The sequence below is a fragment of the Cryptotermes secundus genome, unplaced genomic scaffold (genome assembly GCF_002891405.2).
Source record: "Cryptotermes secundus unplaced genomic scaffold, Csec_1.0 scaffold882, whole genome shotgun sequence".
Taxonomy (NCBI): Eukaryota; Metazoa; Arthropoda; class Insecta; order Blattodea; family Kalotermitidae; genus Cryptotermes; species Cryptotermes secundus.
This window is the reverse complement of record NW_019718627.1, coordinates 398,210-417,817: the sequence shown is the minus strand read 5'-3', so window position 1 is coordinate 417,817 and position 19,608 is coordinate 398,210. Positions and strand designations below refer to the sequence as shown.

At 40.2% G+C, this 19,608-nt stretch overlaps 1 protein-coding gene across 5 annotated transcripts in view; it reads left to right on the top strand.

Annotated features, from left to right (window-relative positions):
• LOC111862499 (metabotropic glutamate receptor 2) overlaps window positions 1–19,608 on the top strand; it is a 1,033,882-nt gene that overhangs the window by 882,185 nt on the left and 132,089 nt on the right. The gene's annotated exons all lie outside the window — the stretch shown is intronic.

The following is a 19,608-nucleotide window of genomic DNA, read 5'->3' as shown; positions in this document are numbered from 1 at the left end:
GACCCACGATACCAGTATTCGAGCGGGGGAAAACAGTACATGCCTTAGACCACGCGGCCACTGATTGGCAGCAACGGGTCTATCCGCCATAATATCATAAAACGCTGTACATTATAGATGTAATTTATGCTTCGAATATTTTGTGTATTGATACACAGAGTTCACTTATACAAGATATCAATTTCTCGCAATGGTCCCGCAGAAGTCTTTTCACTGTTGCATCAGCCACTTCCGCACAAGGTCGGGCATCATCTTCGACTTTCAAACGTCCTTGAGAAAATTTCTCGACCAAGTTCTGAACCGCTTTACGCGACAAACACTTCCTACCTTAAGCAGGAAACATATCTTTATGAATATACTTTGCATTGAATCCTTTTGACCACAAAACCACAAGAGAACGCTTCTCTTCAGTAGTATACCCTCAAGCACGTTCGCCATTTTGACTGCTGAAACCAAACTCTGAAGATGCTCATGCGCGTCTGCTACCTAGACTATCATGAAGCTGGACTGTGCTGCTTCCTAGTGATACACATAGAAAATCTATTATGTCCGCTACAGCTGTTTTACATACGTTCGTAAACTATTTACCGACACTCCCTCGTAGAATACTTCATAACCACTGTTGTGACAGCCTCATATCTTTCATGAATATCTCTCAACTCTCCGAGGAGGATCATTCTTCAAGGAGACGGTTATTTACATAGTTATTTACTTTGCTTCTAGTTTCCTGTATTTAAATTGTCTGCACAGTTACATGTGTTGAGTTTTTAAAATTTTTGGCGGTAAGGAATATGGATTCTTTTTTTTTTTAACGCACAGTATAGAGCCGGAAGATCGGGAATTGGTCAAGCGAGAGCTATCAATCGTGAAGCCAGTAACATTATCTACACGAAACACTGCCAAACTGAAGAACTGTATCCAGGTCAGTGACGCTAACTTCAGTCCAGCAGATAAATTGGAATTTGTTACCTCCCCTCTTGCGCTCCCTCAGTGACCAAGACCGAGCCCCCTCAGCGTTATATTGTGGCAGGAATCCGTAACTTCACATTTGGGACATATGAAGTCACACCACTGCATGTACCGATCAATAGATGGCACAACTTCGCAGCTTGCTTCACGCCTCACTGACGATCATAGCAACGCTGAGACAGTGCCGCGTCCATAGAAGCAAAATCCACGAAAGCTGTATAGAAGTCATTTACTGCAGCATAAATATGTGTTCGTACATTGCACTCAAAATCCTCTGTGGCTTTTAATCATTTATAATATATAAAATGAATACGTCAGAAGCAGACAAAAGGGTTTTATGAAATAGAAGAATGAACACTCAAACACATGGACATAACATAAATAACCATTTGTTTAGAAATGCTTGAAAATTAAAAACATAAAATTAATTTTACGCTTCCGCTAAAGTTAGAAAATAAAAGGTAAATACATTTATAAAACTTAAGTGATATTTTCATCTCCGTAAGTATTAATATCACCGTTTTCTGAGTCCTTATAATTCAAATCTGAATTAAAGGACAGTGGATTGCTCGTGTATCAGATTGGGCTTTGATGGTAACATTATTAAATGCAATTATATGGTACTATTCACCGTACTAACTGTTACACTTAAAAGAAAAAATCATAGAATTGATTTTCTTTAAAATTTGTCGGCATTATTTGTTTCAAAATAAAATTCAATCGTGCGTATAGACCCGTTGCTAAGCGGTGATTCGGTAAATAATTATTAGAAGTTATTAAAATTGTGTGTGCTTAGTTTCAAAGTTAGTGTTAAGCTGCATCATTATGTAGTCCGTGGATCCATATTGTTAATCGTTTACATGTGAACTTTCATAGTGCCCAGGGGTATGATGTATCAGTATATACGGTAGCTTGCCTCTCGTTAAATAACCTCAGAGTGTACACTTCCTGTTTCACAGATTCGCTTAGTGAAGGAAATCACTCTTCATTTCACGACTAACAGCTCTGTCTTCCTGAGATTTCGATCAGTTCTGAAGGCATTGAGGGCCAGACTTCGGCTTCTATTTCTATTCTCTTTATTTCGAAATCAGATTCAAATCCCCTGTGTAGGGAAACTTGGAGATTTTGTTTTGGGCTCGTAATTGCCCCTCCCCTACACCCTCTGGCCATTCCTGCCCCGCTGAGACGCGTTATCTCTTCCCCTCTTTTGCCATCATTCTATTTCGTCGCGAGAGAACCCAATTTCCGCCCCACGTCTCACCATCAGCGGTACAGCCGGAGTAGGATAACCACAGTGCATGAGTCTACCCACCCTCTTCCACCAATCTTATTCCTACAGCCTCTTCTCTGCGCCATACATCTCAAGTAGCGTGTACTCTCATGGAGTATACATTTGTCAGATTTTCTTGTGATGTTGCATATTTCATATATGTAAATGTTTATTTATTGCAGATACAAGCCTCTGTATAGATACTTATGCTGCTGCTGTTATACATTGCAGAAGCTGTAAATTATTTGTTCGTTCACTCCATTATACAGGGTTATCCTAAAAGAAATGGACACTGTCAAAGTTTTACAGAAAGAAGAGTTTTAATAGCATGGCCGAGATACTTACATGGTTTGAACAGTACGCCCTGAAGTTTACATGGGTACACTTTTTTTACAGGATACAGCACAAAAAACATTCACTTTAGGTGAATCCCTGACATGATCTACTACAGCTCTCGGGTTTTCAGTTCCCCGTATGCGAACGTTGTGTTTGTTCACCGTACCGCTAATGTGGAACGTTGATTCGTCACCGAAAACTGCCGGTTAAAGAAATCATTACTTCCTTCCGTTGCTGCATGTCCGTACAGAATGAGTGACGGAGGTTTTTGTCGTTTTCAGTGAGGTTCGCAATAATTGCAGCTGGTAAGGTAACATTCGTAAACGTTTAGGCAAGATATTCCACACAATCTTTTGTGGAACTTGAAGTTCTAAACTTGCATGTTTTGTCGACTTTTTTGGGCTGCGCGTGTAAGTTTCACGAACACGAGTAATTTAAACTGCCTATTTCTTTTAGAATAATCCTGTATATTAATTTCACGAAACCATTTAATGTAATATTGAAAATATTAATCATGTAGAAACACACATCTTGTGTATTTTGAGTGTCATTTCCTAAAATGAAATTTTCGCCATAAAATTATTAAAATTCGATTTCATATTCACATAAATTAGGAGTTTTATTCGATCAACTGGAATCAACACTTTATTATAGACCCTATATACCAAATGTGGTCGAAATCCGTTCAGTAATTCTTGGGGACATAGCTTATGGAGAAGGAGGCGAACTCGCCGCAGTGCCTTGATATGTTTTATAGACTAAATTATGAGTGAAGGATCCATAAACATTCAATGCACTTTGTAGACGAGACTTATTTTACAACCCTGTGAGTATCGCATATTGTAGAGCGTCGAATTTTAGGTTGGAAGATGAATTATGAATTCGGAAAATATTCTGAAATGAGCATACGTGGCATAATCGACATACTTTCAGGGAATTTTCCTGGCGTTACTGAAGACAATCACAGAGATCCTCTGTTAGATTAGGCTGCTTCCAGCTTAGCACTTACGAGTATGTGTCCAGCACGTTAACGTCGGAACATCCTGTTCTGTAGAATGCGGTATCCAGAGCTGATCACTTTGCGTGATCGCCTTCCTAGCAACGTCACCGCATGTTCATTGCACTCACCTCGATCCTGCACTCCTTGACTCCTCCTTGACGTTTATCTGCGCCTGTGTGTTACAGCCCAGAAGATCACTATAAGAATCTCTAGTCTCATATGCAGTAATATCTTAAGTACTCTTTTGTTCTCGAAGTGTTAACCTCTTCTCCTGATACCAAGAAACGCGCTTCAACAACTTGAGTCGTCCTGTTATTCTGTTATTTTTCAAACGGAAACACGTGTTACCATTGTCCCACACAATTCTATCTGAACACCATTAAGAGTTTTCTTTCAGAGTTCGTTTTATTGCCCCTTTATTTTTCTTTTTTTCGTAGTATTGTGCGGTCGCCTCTTATTTTCCTTATAGAGAACCAGTTGTTGAATTTCCTCAAGACATGCAACCGGCTTCTCACCCAGTGGAGAACCTGCCGCATCAGAAACCTCAGATTGGCTTCTCAAATTATTGCCTTTGTATTAAATTTCCCAGGCATCGGATTGCTAGATACAATTTATTTCCTTTTATGTTCTTTTTGGAATGGTCTGGGAATGTTAGGATGACGTATGCAATGAAACGCGTACAGCTTCGTCAAGCGGGATCTCTTGGAAGAACGCCATTTTGGGGAAATATAGAGAGAGGAGATTTAGAATGAAGAAGGGTGTTACGGGTACAGATCGTTGAGGATTGGAGGTGAATGAAAGTAATTCTTGGTCTTGTCTAATTGCACAGAAAGCTGAATGGGAGTGGGTGTTAACGGAGATATATTGTGAGGATTGCAGATGGCCGAAATTTGATCAGAACCTTGTCTAATTGCAGAAAAGACATAGAGACAGGGGAGACTGTTACAGAGATATATAGTGAAGATTGAAGATGGATCAAATTGGATCAAGATCCGATCCATATTGGGGAAAGATAACCAGATAGGAGTGGGTAGGGAGATACATTGTGAGATTGGAAATGGATCACATTGGATCAGGATCTTGTCTAATTTTGTCTACCGAAATGGGAGACGATGTTTCTGAGATATGTTTTGAGAATTTGAGGTGGATGAAGTCAGATCAGGCTCTTGTATATTGTCGGGACAGCCACAGGAATTCCGAGCAGTAATGATGGTAGCCGGACCCAGATTTAAAACACGGACCTCAGAACTACAAAGAAAGAGCCTTAACTTCAGAACTTTGGCTTTAGATTTAATGTGACAAATTGCAAATATTACATACAAAGCTTATTCTGAAGAAAACAGTCTTCTGGGATGTGGCGCCGTGTAGACATTGTGTTAACAGACGTTTCGGAGGAACGTATCGCCTCCATCTTCAGGGTAGAAGACAGTCTGTTGCGTCTGCTCACGCCAGTTCGCTCGCGGATTTCTTCATGTCTTCTACCCTCAAGATGGAGGCAATACGTTCCTCTGAAACGTCGGTTAACACAATATATACACGGCGCCACATCCCAGAAGACTGCTTTCTTCATATTCACAGCCGTGAAAATCTCAAATTTTACAACCCTTTTTCTGTTTCCAATGAAGTAACCGGTTACTTCTCTCTAATTTTTTTTAATTAATGAAACACGAATTACATATCAATATTTAAGATACTCCTTTTAGTGTATAGTGTACATACGTCATGTACGTCGTATATTTATAAATAATTCAAGACATTCCGCGTCACCAGTCACACTGGACGGAATTGTTTTATATTTTATAATTTCCATTGCAAGTTTTGACTTCAGTATAAGAGGAGCCGGTTCACTTGAAGCAGTTGTTGGATTCAAAATCGAGATGCATTAAAATATTTTATACGTAGTTAAACACACGAGCATATACGAACTGTAATTTAGCTGAATGTAATATGTAACTATGCCAATCGGGAATTTGAAGTGGCAACGCGTCAGTCGTTTCCATAGCGACAGTTTACTTTACCTACCACAAACATCTGAGCTGCTAGACATAAATAACATGACCGGTCATTAGGCAAATAATTTTCCCCGTCTCATTTATTCGTCTGTTCACATTAATTTATTTTACAGATGTCTATATGTAAAATTTCTGTACAAGTATACTCACATTAAACAATTTTGAATTACAGGATNCCCGCCGCGTCACTGCTGGTGTGGGGGGGGGGGCTCGGCTTTGCGCAACATGTCACAATATAATGAAAATTGTATATATAAAACACGAGAGTACATTGTGAATACTAGTTGTTTTATATTGGCTGATCCCACCAAATTCGAGATTGATTCATAAATTATGTAGGAAGAGTTATGTCGTCTAGGACATAATGCCAAAAAGTCCAGTGAAAACGTATGGATGTTTCGAACAAGTATATCTTCTCCATTTTCAAACTTTTTGCTGCCTGCTCATGCTGGTTTCTTGCTTGCCGTAATCTTCGACCACGAAAGTTTCATTCGATATGTTCTTTCGAAACGTCGGTTCACTGCAAACGGGTTATCCGGCTTTATATCTCAGAATATCTGGACGTTTCGTATAGTCACAGCTGTTGGAACCTCAAATCGAACCGAAATTTTGTGTGTCTGAGAAGAAAAATCTCCGGAGTGTATTTGGGTTTCATTTAGATTTATTTGTATATTTATGGTCGGTTAAGAGAATGACTAACGAGTGCGCAGTGAATTAGAAAACATACAAAAATAAGTTGCCGTTGCCTAGTTTCTGATTCTGTCTCGGCACAGATAGCCTGTCTCAGCACAGATAGCCTGTCTCGGCACAGATAGCCTGTCTGGGCACAGATAGCCTGTCTGGGCACAGATAGCCTGTCTCTGCACAGATAGCCTGTCTCTGCACAGATAGCCTGTCTCTGCACAGATAGCCTGTCTCGGCACAGATACCCTGTCTCTGCAGAGATAGCCTGTCTCTGCATAGATAGCCTGTCTCGGCACAGGTAGCCTGTCTCTGCGGCGAGATTTGAAAGAGTCACCTCTGGAATATAAAGCAGAGAGAAGTACGAATACAACGAGCAGCTCTATACTAACAGCTAGATTCCTAAGAGAGCGAAATATAGGAGACTGTTATGGCCTTGAAATGACGTTGATATTAAGTTAATACAAAATTTTGTTGAAGAAGCCTTTATGAAAACATAAGAGACGTCTGATTGTTAAAGGTACAACCATTACTGTGATATTTTGTTATAGAGGCAGAAGAGTGTCCATTATCTAAAAAATATGTACGACGTTTCGGAAGCTGTCTCTATCCCCGAATGAGAGGTTCCATCTCACAGAATGTACGCTTTTTCCTTGTAAATGGAGACAGCCTACCAAACATTTTGAAACCAAAAATTAAAATGTCACTAAACATATAACCGCGAGAGACTGGATTGTTTTAAGCAGTGTGTCTTAAAAGAGCTTAGTTATCTGATGAAGACAGCACTGTGAGCTAGCGAAGCACGTAGAAATATAGAGCCACGTTAAGCCCTTTCTGAAACAGAGGTAATGTATTGATAGTATATACCGAGCATTTCACTTAAAGCGATAGGGCAATCAGTCACATTGGAATATGTTGGTCCTCTGGGATATTCCCAGCAGTGAATTATTGACGGTGTCTGTTAATTGTGTTAGTGCCTGACTTTGTCGAGGGACCCATTAGAACTGTGTGATACAAACATATGCAAAAATATAACAGATACTTCGTAATGTGTGAGTTGCGTGTGACCCGCCGAGGATTTCTTGCAGAATAGGATCAGTTAATTTATGGCCACACTGTCGATACAGGCATTTATCTAGTAACCCGTTTATCGGGTTATCGAAATGCATATCTTCTTACCAAGTTCAGACTCTCTGCGACTCATGAAGGCTTTTTGCATGAAAAAGGTACAGGAAGCGAAATAATAAGTGTAATGAAGAGGGAAAGGACGAGAGAAAGAAGTACAGAAGAAATGAAAACACATAAAGCAAATACAGAAATAAAATAGAAAAAATGATAAGTAGAAAGAAGGAAAATCACGAGAGAAAAAATAGGAGGAAAGAAAATAAAAGATTGATGAGAACTATGAAAGTAAAAACTGAAAAAAAAAATGGAGCTTGGAAAAGTAATTAATGAAGAAAAAGTGCATGGCAAGGAACCAAACAGCTAAAGAAGGAGGAGTGCATAGACATAAAGACAACTAAAAGAGAACTGAAGATAGAAACAAAATTTGAAAAAGGAAAGAAAGAAGTAATACAACACGAAACATGAGGAGACGGATAAATAAAGATCTGAAGAAGGGTATAAATTATTAAAGAGTAACAGAAGGGGAAGGAAATGGATGAAAGAAAGGCTTTACACGTACACAACATATTTAGTAATTGTGAGCAGTCTGTTATATCTCAACCGAGGGGGTGTTACATAGCAAATTATCGACTGATGCTTGAGGGGGAGACATTGCAGAATTGTGGCTGCCGAGTGCTGTGAGCGGCCCCTACACTCCACTTCTTTGGTCTGGCGAAGACTGGATTGCAGTGGCGGATCTCAGCGGTACAAATCTCTGTTCCGGAACGCAAAGCCGATTTGTTGGGTGGACATCAGAGGTCTCTGTCTCATTTTCGCCCAAAAGTGGAGCTATAACTCTCCAGTACTCAGACGACAATATGTTAAATGAGTTATTAATATGATATATATTCCAAAACTTGTATCTCATCAAGGCTGGACAAATCCAGTCTAGTCATCGGTTAAATTTCCTTGATAATTATGCAGATCCGCTCGTTTCGTATAGCTATATTAAATTAATAAGTATATAATAATTATTAATGAACAAAATACCACTCAGAACTACAAATTTTTCGAAATTTCACTAAATAAGGAACCAAAATAAAAAACCGATCGGTACATGATATTGAAAACCATAGAAGTGTCAGCGGTTATATAAAGTAAGGTCAAAGAAGCAATAAAGATGGCGACAAGCCGTAACGCGTCTGCTAATAAATTTATGAAAGACATGTGATAAGTGCAGAGGGCCAATTGCAAAAAGCAATTTTATTAGTTATATAACCTAAGGCTCAGTTATCAAGTTTCATTTTACAAGCTACAAAAATTACTGAGTGCATAAGTTGTTTCTTACGTCTGCATGTCTGAGCACTGATGCACACTTTTTCTATTTACAGCGTGTTCATAAGGACACAATTTACTAACGTCTCGTTAATATAAGATACGAGGGTAAGTCAATAAGTAAGTTACAAATGGATATAGAACTTAAACAAATAAGAGTACTGATTTGAAAAATGCTTTTATTTCTCAACATAATCTCCCTGTACATTGAGGCACTTGTCCCATCATTTCACAAGCCCCTGAAAACCAGCAGCATAAAATTCTTTGGGCTGCTGTCGGAACCAGGCGTGTTCACACGGCATGGCCTACCTCATAATGCATGACAGGTTAGGTTTTCACAAAGTCTGTGCACGATGGGCCCCGCGCATGCTGACCCCACAACACACAGTGCAAAGAATGGATTTGGCATTACAGCATCTCAATCGCTACCACGATGAAGGACACGATATGCTAGCCCGAATTGTAACAGATGATGAGTCTTGGGTTCACCATTACCAGCCCGAGACAAAGCATGCATCAATGCAGTGGAAACATCCTGCGTCGCCTTGAGACCGGAATCCGGTGAGCAGTATACCTCCGTGATCCCAGAAGACATCCTGGAGGATGGTGTCACCTTAAATTTTCTTTTGGCAGGCGACGCAGGAAGTTTCCACTGCATTGACGCACGCTTTGTCTTGGGCTGGTAATTGTGAACCCAAGACTCATCATCTGTTACAATTCGGGCTAGCATATCGTGTCCTTCATCGTGTTAGCGATAGAGATGCTGTAATGCCAGACCCATTCTTTGCATTTTGTGTTGTGGGGTCAACATGCGCGGCACCCGTCATGCACAGACTTTGTGAAAACCTAACCTGTCATGCATTATGAGGTAGGCCATGCCGTGTGAACACGCCTGGTTCCGACAGCAGCCCAAAGAATTTTATGCTGCTGGTTTTCAGGGGCTTGTGAAAAGATGGGACAAGTGCCTCAGTGTACAGGGAGATTATGTTTGAAATAAAAGCATTTTCCAAATCAGTACTCTTATTTGTTTGAGTTCTATATCCATTTGTGACTTACTTATTTACTTAACTACGTACAAGTATATGGCGACAGTATACATGTCCGTACACGAAGAAGAGACCCCCTGAGTTCTGATTTCCTGAGGGCCAGCAGAAGTCCATCAATGTTTCGGTGGAATATACCACTCAGTCTTCGTGGTCAGACAGTAAACTAAGCAATAAGCAGGTGATAATGTCTCTGGCTTGACTTAATCCTCGATACTGAAGAAGAAAGCAATATATTCCTCCGAAATATCAGTGTACTACTGTCGAACTGCACTGCATTACAATCCAGAACATCTTACTCTGCAAAGTCACCGCTGAGAGAACCTCAATTCCAAATATTTCCTTTCTCCATTACTGGATGGTCCCCTATCCCCTGAAGTGCACATAACAGAGGAGCTGATAAAGAAGACACGCTACAGGGAGAATATTGCAACGTATAAACCCGTTGCTAAGCCACCGTTTCTAGTCCATACCCGCAACATATACGCCCGAAACAATAGACGAACGGTGTTTTCTGTGTGGTCCTTGCCGAGATGCTATAACCAGGAGGTTCGGAGATTAGTCAGTTGCGAGTGGGTTCTGTACGGGTGTCTGCGAAGAGAGGACTTGAGCCTGAGGCAGCGGAATAACCATTGTTAGAGCCGTTACCAGGAAATGTCTAGTAAGAGACAGATCATTACACCGTGTGCTTTGGTGAACTTCAATTTATGGAAATATCGATAATGTTACAGTTACTTATAGTTATGAAGTGTAAGGAACTATAACAGGTTCACTGAATTACTTACTTACTCATGGAGCTGAGCCCTTGTTGATGAGCCGCCAATTCTGCATCTACTTAAGAATTTCCCCGCATTTTATGGAACGTGAAGGTTCATCACCGTGTTCACGAGAGCCCTCCACTAGTCCATATTATGAGCCAGATCAATCCAATCCATACCATCCCATCCTATCTCTCTAAGATCCAAGATCACTGAATTACACACATCCAAATATCGCACATAAACTCCTATTTTCACAGCCGGACTTTCAGCTGAGCACTCCTGCAACTAATTATTTCCTTCACACCCTCCTGTGTAGAATTGCTTATAATATTTCCGCACGGACCATGCAGAAACACCCCGTTTCCAACAATACTTCGATTTTTTTATGCGTAACCGTTTCAGTGGGAACGTGTTTACTGAGCCCTTGCCTAGAAACGGGTCTGGTAGAACCGCTCATCTCACGATCATTGCATAGGAACGGCTATACACGCTGAAATTCGAACTTCCACTGGGGTAATGGTGGCGTGCAGAAATCTACACGTACTGAAAATCGAACAGTTCATGTATAAGGTACCTGTTACGTACATCCTTCGTTATGCCGAATATCTCAGTTGGGGTTTATCATATTTTCACTTAGTTCCTCCAGTCAAATACCGGGATAAATAGGTTAGCCCTTGACCGTTTTCTACCAAACTCTTTCCAGTCCTTCAGTCATCGTCAGACATTATTTAATCTTGATACTGAAAACATCTTTCAGATGTAGTGCATACTAAAGTCTCTTTCCGTGGGGTCAAAGCGGTTTGGGCTCGAAGCTGGCGATCAACTTCTATCTAATTGCAAGGTTAAGAATGATGCTTTATTTCCCCCTTCATAAGGGTAAAAGGCGCCGCCGCATAAGGCTGACAACCTCACAGCCATATGTGAGCCGATTGTCTAGAAAATGTGAGAGCCTCGACGTCTCACAACCCTATGGGCCTCCCCGGCCGGTTACTGGGACAGCTTTATCTTTTTACCTTTACTTTATACTAAAAATTATTGATGTTAATTATCTCTATTTTGGGGTCGTTACATAATATGATATGATTTAATTCTCGCCAGCCCTGAGACCTGATCAGTCTCCGCGATCCGTCACTGACGAAGATTTCTCTAGAAGAGATGATTAGTGAAGAGACGGGCTCCATTGTGGTCTCTGGCAGTGGAGTCCCATAGGGCTCGCAAGTTGGATCTCTACTTGCTTTGCTCACTATTGTCTGATAATGGGGTTTCCATCCCAAGGACGAATCTGATATCAATTACAGGTCATCTGCCCAATCGAATTGGTTGTGGTGTGTCTGCTGTATAGAGACAAAATTGATGGATGAAACACGTGTCTAGAGCAAGAACAAGAGGACAAAAGGAAAGCAAGAACAGGACAATAAACGGTGTTTCAAAGCACATAGACACAACTTCGTGTTTGAATGAATTGTCCATTTCTCTCTTTCCGTTTGTGTTCTCGTTCTCATGGTGAATATTCGATCTTTTCACGAGGTGTACTGAGGGCTTGTAGGGAAGGAGTCGATCACAATGGTCTCACGGTCTAAGGCATGACCTCTCTTAGTTCGCTTGGATCGTGGGTTCGAATCCAATTCAAATTTTGATTGTATTTTGTGCGTTTATTCTGTGTTCATGTTCTGTGTGTAGATACAGGCTTTGCGACGGGCTGATCCCCCGTCCGAGGAGTCCTACCGACTGCGTATACGACCAAGAAACTGAAAAAAGTTGCCAAAGCCCAACAAAGGGTTATAGAGCCATAATAATAATAGGAATGGTAAGGCTGTGTCCGTCTGTCCGTCAACGTTTTGCAGTAGGAGAGCCGTCGAACCGATTTTAATAAAACTTCGTATTAGACACTTCTAAATTGTTGCAAGGTAATTTAATTTATCAAAAGAATTAACGTCATTTAAATATACTTCAGTAGGGAAGTAATTATGTATTAGAAGAGCATTGTATTTATTCAGTGAAAGATTTAAAATGAATGTCTTTGTGTTTGATTAACATAATGAATAATGGACAGGTTTTTTCTTTATTAAATCATGTATAAGGAATCTTACAAACACCTGTCGGTTCAGCTCGTCATTCATGCAGATCCATATCATAGGAATGTACTTTCTTACGGAAATCAGTATAGGTTAGCATAACATTTCGTTTATTCAAAGAAGGAAAATTTCGCATTACTGTTGGTTATTTAGTGAAGATAATAACCTCATGGTTCTCGTTAAATACGATATTTTAGTTTTTGCAAAACGTTTCAAACAACATATATGCAAACTCTGTGCATTCTGGTACGAATCATCAGTTCCAAATCCAATTTCATGTTACTGTTTACTACAGGATGTAACACAGTTACGTTCTTTGGCAGTTGCATAATACTGTGAATATGATAAAATTGAATTATAATAATATTGTGTAATATTGAAGACCGCATCACAGCTAGAAATACTGAATTTAAGCATCACATTTTTATGTGAAATTTCTTCATTTCATTTTTATCACCACAATAGGAATAAAATAAACTTCTTCATGGCAAAATATACCTTCATGTTTTAAAAAATCGAAATATAATGATTTAGAAATTATATCACATAGTAACAAGAAATTAACACGTGTGGACTTCAGAAATATTCCTAATTTTCATGTCATGTTTAGTACATAAGCTCAAGTATTCCTTTGGAACTGTTTGCTTCGGTGGTCATATTGAATGATATTTTCCCCCAGTTGGATGATATAGAACACCAATAAAAATATCAAATCCCTTGATTTAAAAGTAAAAATTCTCATAATTGATGGAGAAGTCTTTAATATAAAATGGGAAACATAAGAAAAATTTCTCATATTTGTCTGTAATATATTTCATGATGGAGACATTTTGAAGGTACATATCTTGTTCAAAATAATTTAGTTAACAGCTACACTTTGAAAAGAAATGTGTCTTTATATGCTTGAAAATTAAATGCATAAGTTCTTCTCTCGTACATTTGTTAAATGGCTTTAGAAATATTCACATCTCTTTGAGCGCAATTAGAATTCTTATTCACAGACTTGTACATCCTCGTATATTCAGTAATGTTTAATAAGCTGTGTTTAATGAGGGCTGAAGTTTGCTGCCTAAGTGTTTCCATCTCATTACACAGAATTCTAGACATAAAATAAAAATACTCATGCATATTATATTGGATTCGGGATTCTCAGAACTTTGACATAAAGAAGCAAGTAACAAGTGTATTCAGCACAGTAGCCTTTCTGTTTGCTGGTTGTTGCTGTGTTGCTTAGGATGTCTTCGACCATGAAGGTGGAAACAGAACGTCCCTCTGAGAGTTTGTGGACTTCTACAAGGGTGTTAGGCGTTACACCCCAAAAGCATACTCTTTCTACGATGTGCATTTAAACTGTTACGGTATAGGATTTGAGAAACAGGGTGGAGCACGAAATGATCCAGCATTTGATCTCTTAATAAAATCTTTATTTCAGTTACAGTAGAAGGCTAATTGGATTGGTCATGTTTTACACAGAAACTGCCCTCTAAAAGAAGTTATTGAAGGAAAGATAGAGGGGCGGATAGAAGTGACAAGAAGACGTAAGAAGATGCTGGATGACCTTGGGGACAGAAGAGGATACTGTCATTTGAAGGAGAAAGCTCTAGATCGCATGAAGTGGAGGAATTGTTTTGGAAGAGACTGTGGACCTGTCGTCTGACAGATTACTGATGATGAGTAGAAACTAACATAGAAAAAGCCGCGCCATAACTCTAGCGGTTAGTCGCTGGCTTCCCACCGCGACGGCCCGGCTTCAATCCCCGCCCTGGTCAAGTGGGATTTGTGGTGGACAAAGTGGCACTGGGGCAGGTTTTCTCCGAGTACTTCGGTTTCCCCTGCCAATCTTCATTCCACCAATTGCTCCACAATCACCCTCACCTATCATCTGGAGTTGGTACAATAGGCCAGAAATGGCCGCAGTACAAGAGACTTAGTCCCACCCCACTAGCAATGAAAAAAATATACAAAAAGGAAATATTAAAGGAGGGGAAGGAAATATCTCCTGCATCAAGGTAGAGAAGTAAGCCAAACAAGAAAAAATCAAAGTGTAAGCAAAGATTATCTGCTGTCTCTCGGCTTCATGTTGGTTACTTGCTTGCCTTACTGTTCCGCATTCAAAAGATGGGTAGCATATTTATCCGTAATGTCAGAGAACTACCTGACTACAAGCCACAGGTGTTAGATCCCCAACTCAATATATAATTAATTCATTGTTAGATGTTAGTATGTCTATTCTGTTTATATATACCCATTCCCTAGCATCAGCTATATAAACAGGCGACAGTACAGCAGCCTTTGCCAGCCAACGATAGAACACGCAATAATAGAAGAGACGTTTTCTGTGCGGTCAGTGCCGGGGCTGTATAACGGCGACTGGTAGTTCGTCAGTTGAGAGCTGCAGTTGGGTGGAGTGATAAGCTGGTAGCTGAGGAGGGGGACAGCTTGGGAAGCGACAATAAAGTGGAGCCTCCGGTGTTAAGAGCTGCTACAAAGTAACGGCTATTGAAAACTAAGAGGACTTTCTGTGTACTTTAGTTACAGTGATCTTTGGAATGTGTAACTCAGTGAGACTGTCGTGGTTATTTGTTTAGTTACGAGTGAAGTTTCCAACAAATCCAGTTAGCAATCCAAACACGGGACAGTTCTATGTGTAGGCAGTGTATGTGTTTGTGTGTGTGGAATATTATTTCCTGCTGATTGTAACACTCGACACGAGGGTCACAGTTGAAGCATACCACATCGAATTGCGAATGCAGTCATCAGATACCATTGAAAATTATAGGCGCCAACCAGACATACCCTGCTACTCGTAAATTAGTGATCAAATACAAACGTATGGATATCATCAATGTGTAGGTGTAGCGTAGCTACTGGCCTTGTGTGATTACGAGCGCTTGTTAGGTTTACCTGATACTTATTCGCAGTGGGAGGAAATCCTTGACAGATCTGTCAGTATGACAGAGTGCGTAAATCAAATGCATAATGAGGAGCTTCATAACTTTTACTCTTCTCCAAGTGTAATTAGAATGATTAGGTCAAGGAGGATAAGATGAGCAGGGTATATAGCACGAATGGAGGAGAAGAGGAATGCATATGGGATATTGATACGAAAGCCAGAAGGAAAGAGACTACTGGGAAAACTAAGACGTAGGAGAATGGACAATATTAAAATGGATCTTAGAGAGATATGATGGGATGGTATGGACTAGATCGATCTGGCTCAGGATAGGGACCGATGCAGGGGCATTGTGAGCACAGTAATGAACCTTCGAGTTTCATAAAACTCTGGGGAATTCTTGAGTAGCTGCACAATTTATGGTTTCTCAAGAGAGCTTAGCTCCACGAGTGAATGAAACAAATCAAATCTGAACATGTATCAAACCTGAAATGGATTTGAACTCACGCCCATTAATTTATGGAAATCATCTGAGATTCATACAGCAGGTGACCAACTACGCTACCACGTGACAGAATTAATTATTCCTTGAGACCTCACTTCTCAGCCAGTGAACCGCCAAGTCCTAGGGTGGGGCGCCCATCACTGGTTGAGAAACACTGCTTTAGAGCCATGTTGTTTGTTCAGTGTTTGCTAAAAATAACGTAAATTGGTTCGGCCTTTATTAAAATGCACCGTCACATAAGCACTATGCTATCATAAGCCTGTCTTCTATTGTAAAATAAATAAATTAGATCGTACAGTGTTGCTATAATTGGTTCTGCGCTGATATTAGAACATAAATAAAAACCATGACCGCTAAACACTCTCCTGTGACGTCCGATTCTGTTCATGTTACTTGGCGCGCAGTCTAATAAATTAAATTCTGTTTTCCTGCGAGTTTCGTGTCCACTTTCCCGTTACGAGGCAGCGGTGTCTGCAGTCGCGCGCCGAGAGAAATGCCATTGCTTGAATTCCGCATCGAGTTAATATTAAAGCTACGAATTGCTTTCATATTTCGTTCCACGAATTTATCATACACGAAATTCCGATATGTGCTGTGCTTTGTCGTGTTTTAACAGTGTTCACGCAACTGATCGAGCCAGATAATTCTACTTCTACAGAACTGGTATCATATTGTGACATGACGCCTCAAAGATGGAACACTTCATTGCTAGGCGACATATTCCTTCCGAAATGAACATGCATGCAACAATAGAAGAACCCATTTCTAAGCAACGGATCGGTAAACACACAATAGGGGTATTGTTGGAAAACGTGTTTTCTGTGGGGGACGTCCCGAAGCTAGATAATGAGGATCTCACGCAGCTCCTCCACTGTAGCCCTGCGAATCGTAGGAAGCAACGAAAAGGGAACGCAGTGTCTGGGGGTATAACCTGGCCACCTTGTTCCTGGGGTGTATAAACACGTGGACTTGGCCCTCAAGGTTAGGGGAGTCTGGAGTCTCATACAGTAAAATATGATCATGAGTTCCGCAGGACACGTACCTGAGAATTACTGCACTGGCGAGGACCGGCAGTAATTTTAAACGACAGACCAATCCTGTCGTCAGAGAGAGTGTTATATAAGGGCTATGACCACAAGTGTTCAGTTGAAGAAAAGAATTGCTGGTCGTAATGATTATCGCCAAGACGAACTGATTGGCGACAAACCGCCAGACGTAAAGAACCTCTGACTCTGAGAGATAGAATTGAATGAGTCTTCAGAGTCGGCAGTCGCAGATGTTAGAAAAGAGAAGAGTTAGTGTGGTTTGTGATGTGTAATGACTAGTTGAGTGTATAACTGTGCAATAAATCGGGTCACCAGTCGAAAACCCGTCTATAAGTCACACACACCCCCTAAATACGTGACAGTATTATTTATTTGCGTTTGCGGTTTATCCAGTATCTGTAGAGTGCGGAATGGCTGGATGAGAGTGACATATATATTGCAAGGATCATGACATTTGCCTCAGTGGATGCAACGAAATACAACAAAACCCTGAGTCAGAAAAGTTGGTGACCTGGCCAGATTTCGAACCGAGCACCTCCCGAGTACAAAGCATATGCGTTATCGCTTAAGTCAACTTGTTCAGCTCATGACTTATCCCGTTACATATTTTGAATCACATTTCATGTGACTTCATTGTCGACCAAAACACTAAGAGAGATGCATAAATTTATTATCGTTGTTCTATAGACTTACAGAGATATTGGGTTTTCGGACTTTATCCATCGTCCTGGTTTTAAGATCACTAAGAAAAACACGACGTTTCAGGAACTTGATCTGTTTGCGTCCTCAGGTGAGGAAAACACCTATTCTGTTCTAACGGACCCAACAGAATAGGTGTTTTCCTCACCTGAGGACGGAAACAGATCCAGTTTCCGAAACGTCGTATTTTTCTTAGTTATCTTCAAACCAGGACGATGGTTAAAGGCCGAAAACCCAATATCTCTGTGTATTATACACCATCGTCAGAATCTTATAATAACTATTTTATAGACTTGTTGTGATATACTTGAACCCAAAAATATTTCAAAGTTGTGAAGCAAAGGGCAGCAATTATGCAGCACAGAATTGTTTTGTATCGGTTATACCGAGCAAGGAAAGACCCGTTTTAGAGACACCGCTACCCAATAATTTGCGGAACTAGCTAACTGAATGTATCATTTCTGTGCAGTTTTTAATGTTAATATTTTCTATATAAGATTTGAGGTTTTCACGGCGGTAGCTGTGAAGAAAGCAGTCTTCTGGGATGTGGCACCGTGTAGATGTGGTATTAACTGACGTTTTGGAGGAACGTATCACCTCCCTCTTCAGGGTAGAAGCAAAAATAAGAAAATCCGCAAGCGAAGAGACTGCGAGAGCTTGCGGATTTTCTTATTTTTCCTTCTAACCTGAAGATGGAGGCGATAGGTTCCTCCGAAACGTCAGTTAATACCACATCTACACGGTGCAACATCCCGTAAGAATGCTTTCTTCTTAATATTTTCATACAACATACCGCCCAGGAGGTCAGTGTGTGACTGCCCGACTGTTTTCGAAAGAAGGAACCTTTAATTTTTAAATTAGAGATGAATGAAATTTTGATGAGACGAGACCAATATACGGCGTTGTGATAATCATTCAGCATTTAATATTCACTTTCAAAAAACTGTCACTTATATTGATCGACAAGCATGAAGGGTGAGAGAGAGGGGGGGACTAGTAGAGGAGAAGGTGAAAAGGAAAAATCGTGGGAGAAGTGAGAGGCACTATATTTTCTTGGGGGCGGTGGATGAAAATTATCGCCCTTTTCCGGTGTTGCTAGACTTCATTCGTTAATTCTTCTGGTAAGAGTACTAAGATATAAGTAATCTTTAAGAATTCCGTTTTAAGAGAGATGAAAATATATTTCACCCCTTCGTAAGCCTTTGTGGTGTGTGAATGATGCTTAATTAATTAAACACGAGATAATTTAATTATTAACTTATATCTTTCTGAGGGTGTATGAGAACAAGGTTCTGGGAAGAGTACTGGAACCGAAGTGAGAGAGAGAGAACTGCATGATGAGGAGCTTCATAACTTTTACTCTTCTCCAAGTATAATTAGAATGATCAAGTCAAGGAGGATGACATGGGCAGGGCATGTAGCACGAATGGGTGGAGAAGAGGAATGAATATAGGATATTGGTGGGTAAACCAGAAGGAAAGAGACCACTAAGATGACCAAGATGTAGGTTGGATTGTAATAGTGAGATGTATCTTAGTGACATAGGATTGGGTGTTATAGATTAGATTCATCTGGCTCAGAATAGGGACCAGGGGGGGGGCTCTTGTGAACATTTATGTTCCATAAAAATATTGGGAAACTCTTGAATAGCTACGCAACTGGCAGCTTCTCAGTTAGGGCTCAGTTTCGAGGATTTGGTTAGTTGCTTATGTCTCAGATAATAAATTACATCTCCATTACAAAAATAAATTGGTTGTTTCATAGGAATGCAGTCGCTGTTTATTCTGACTACATGATATCCACAAATAAACCGTTTGGACTAAGAGTTTTTCATGTTAGAGTAGCCGACGCCGTTGTTTTGCTTTAAGTGATTAATTTC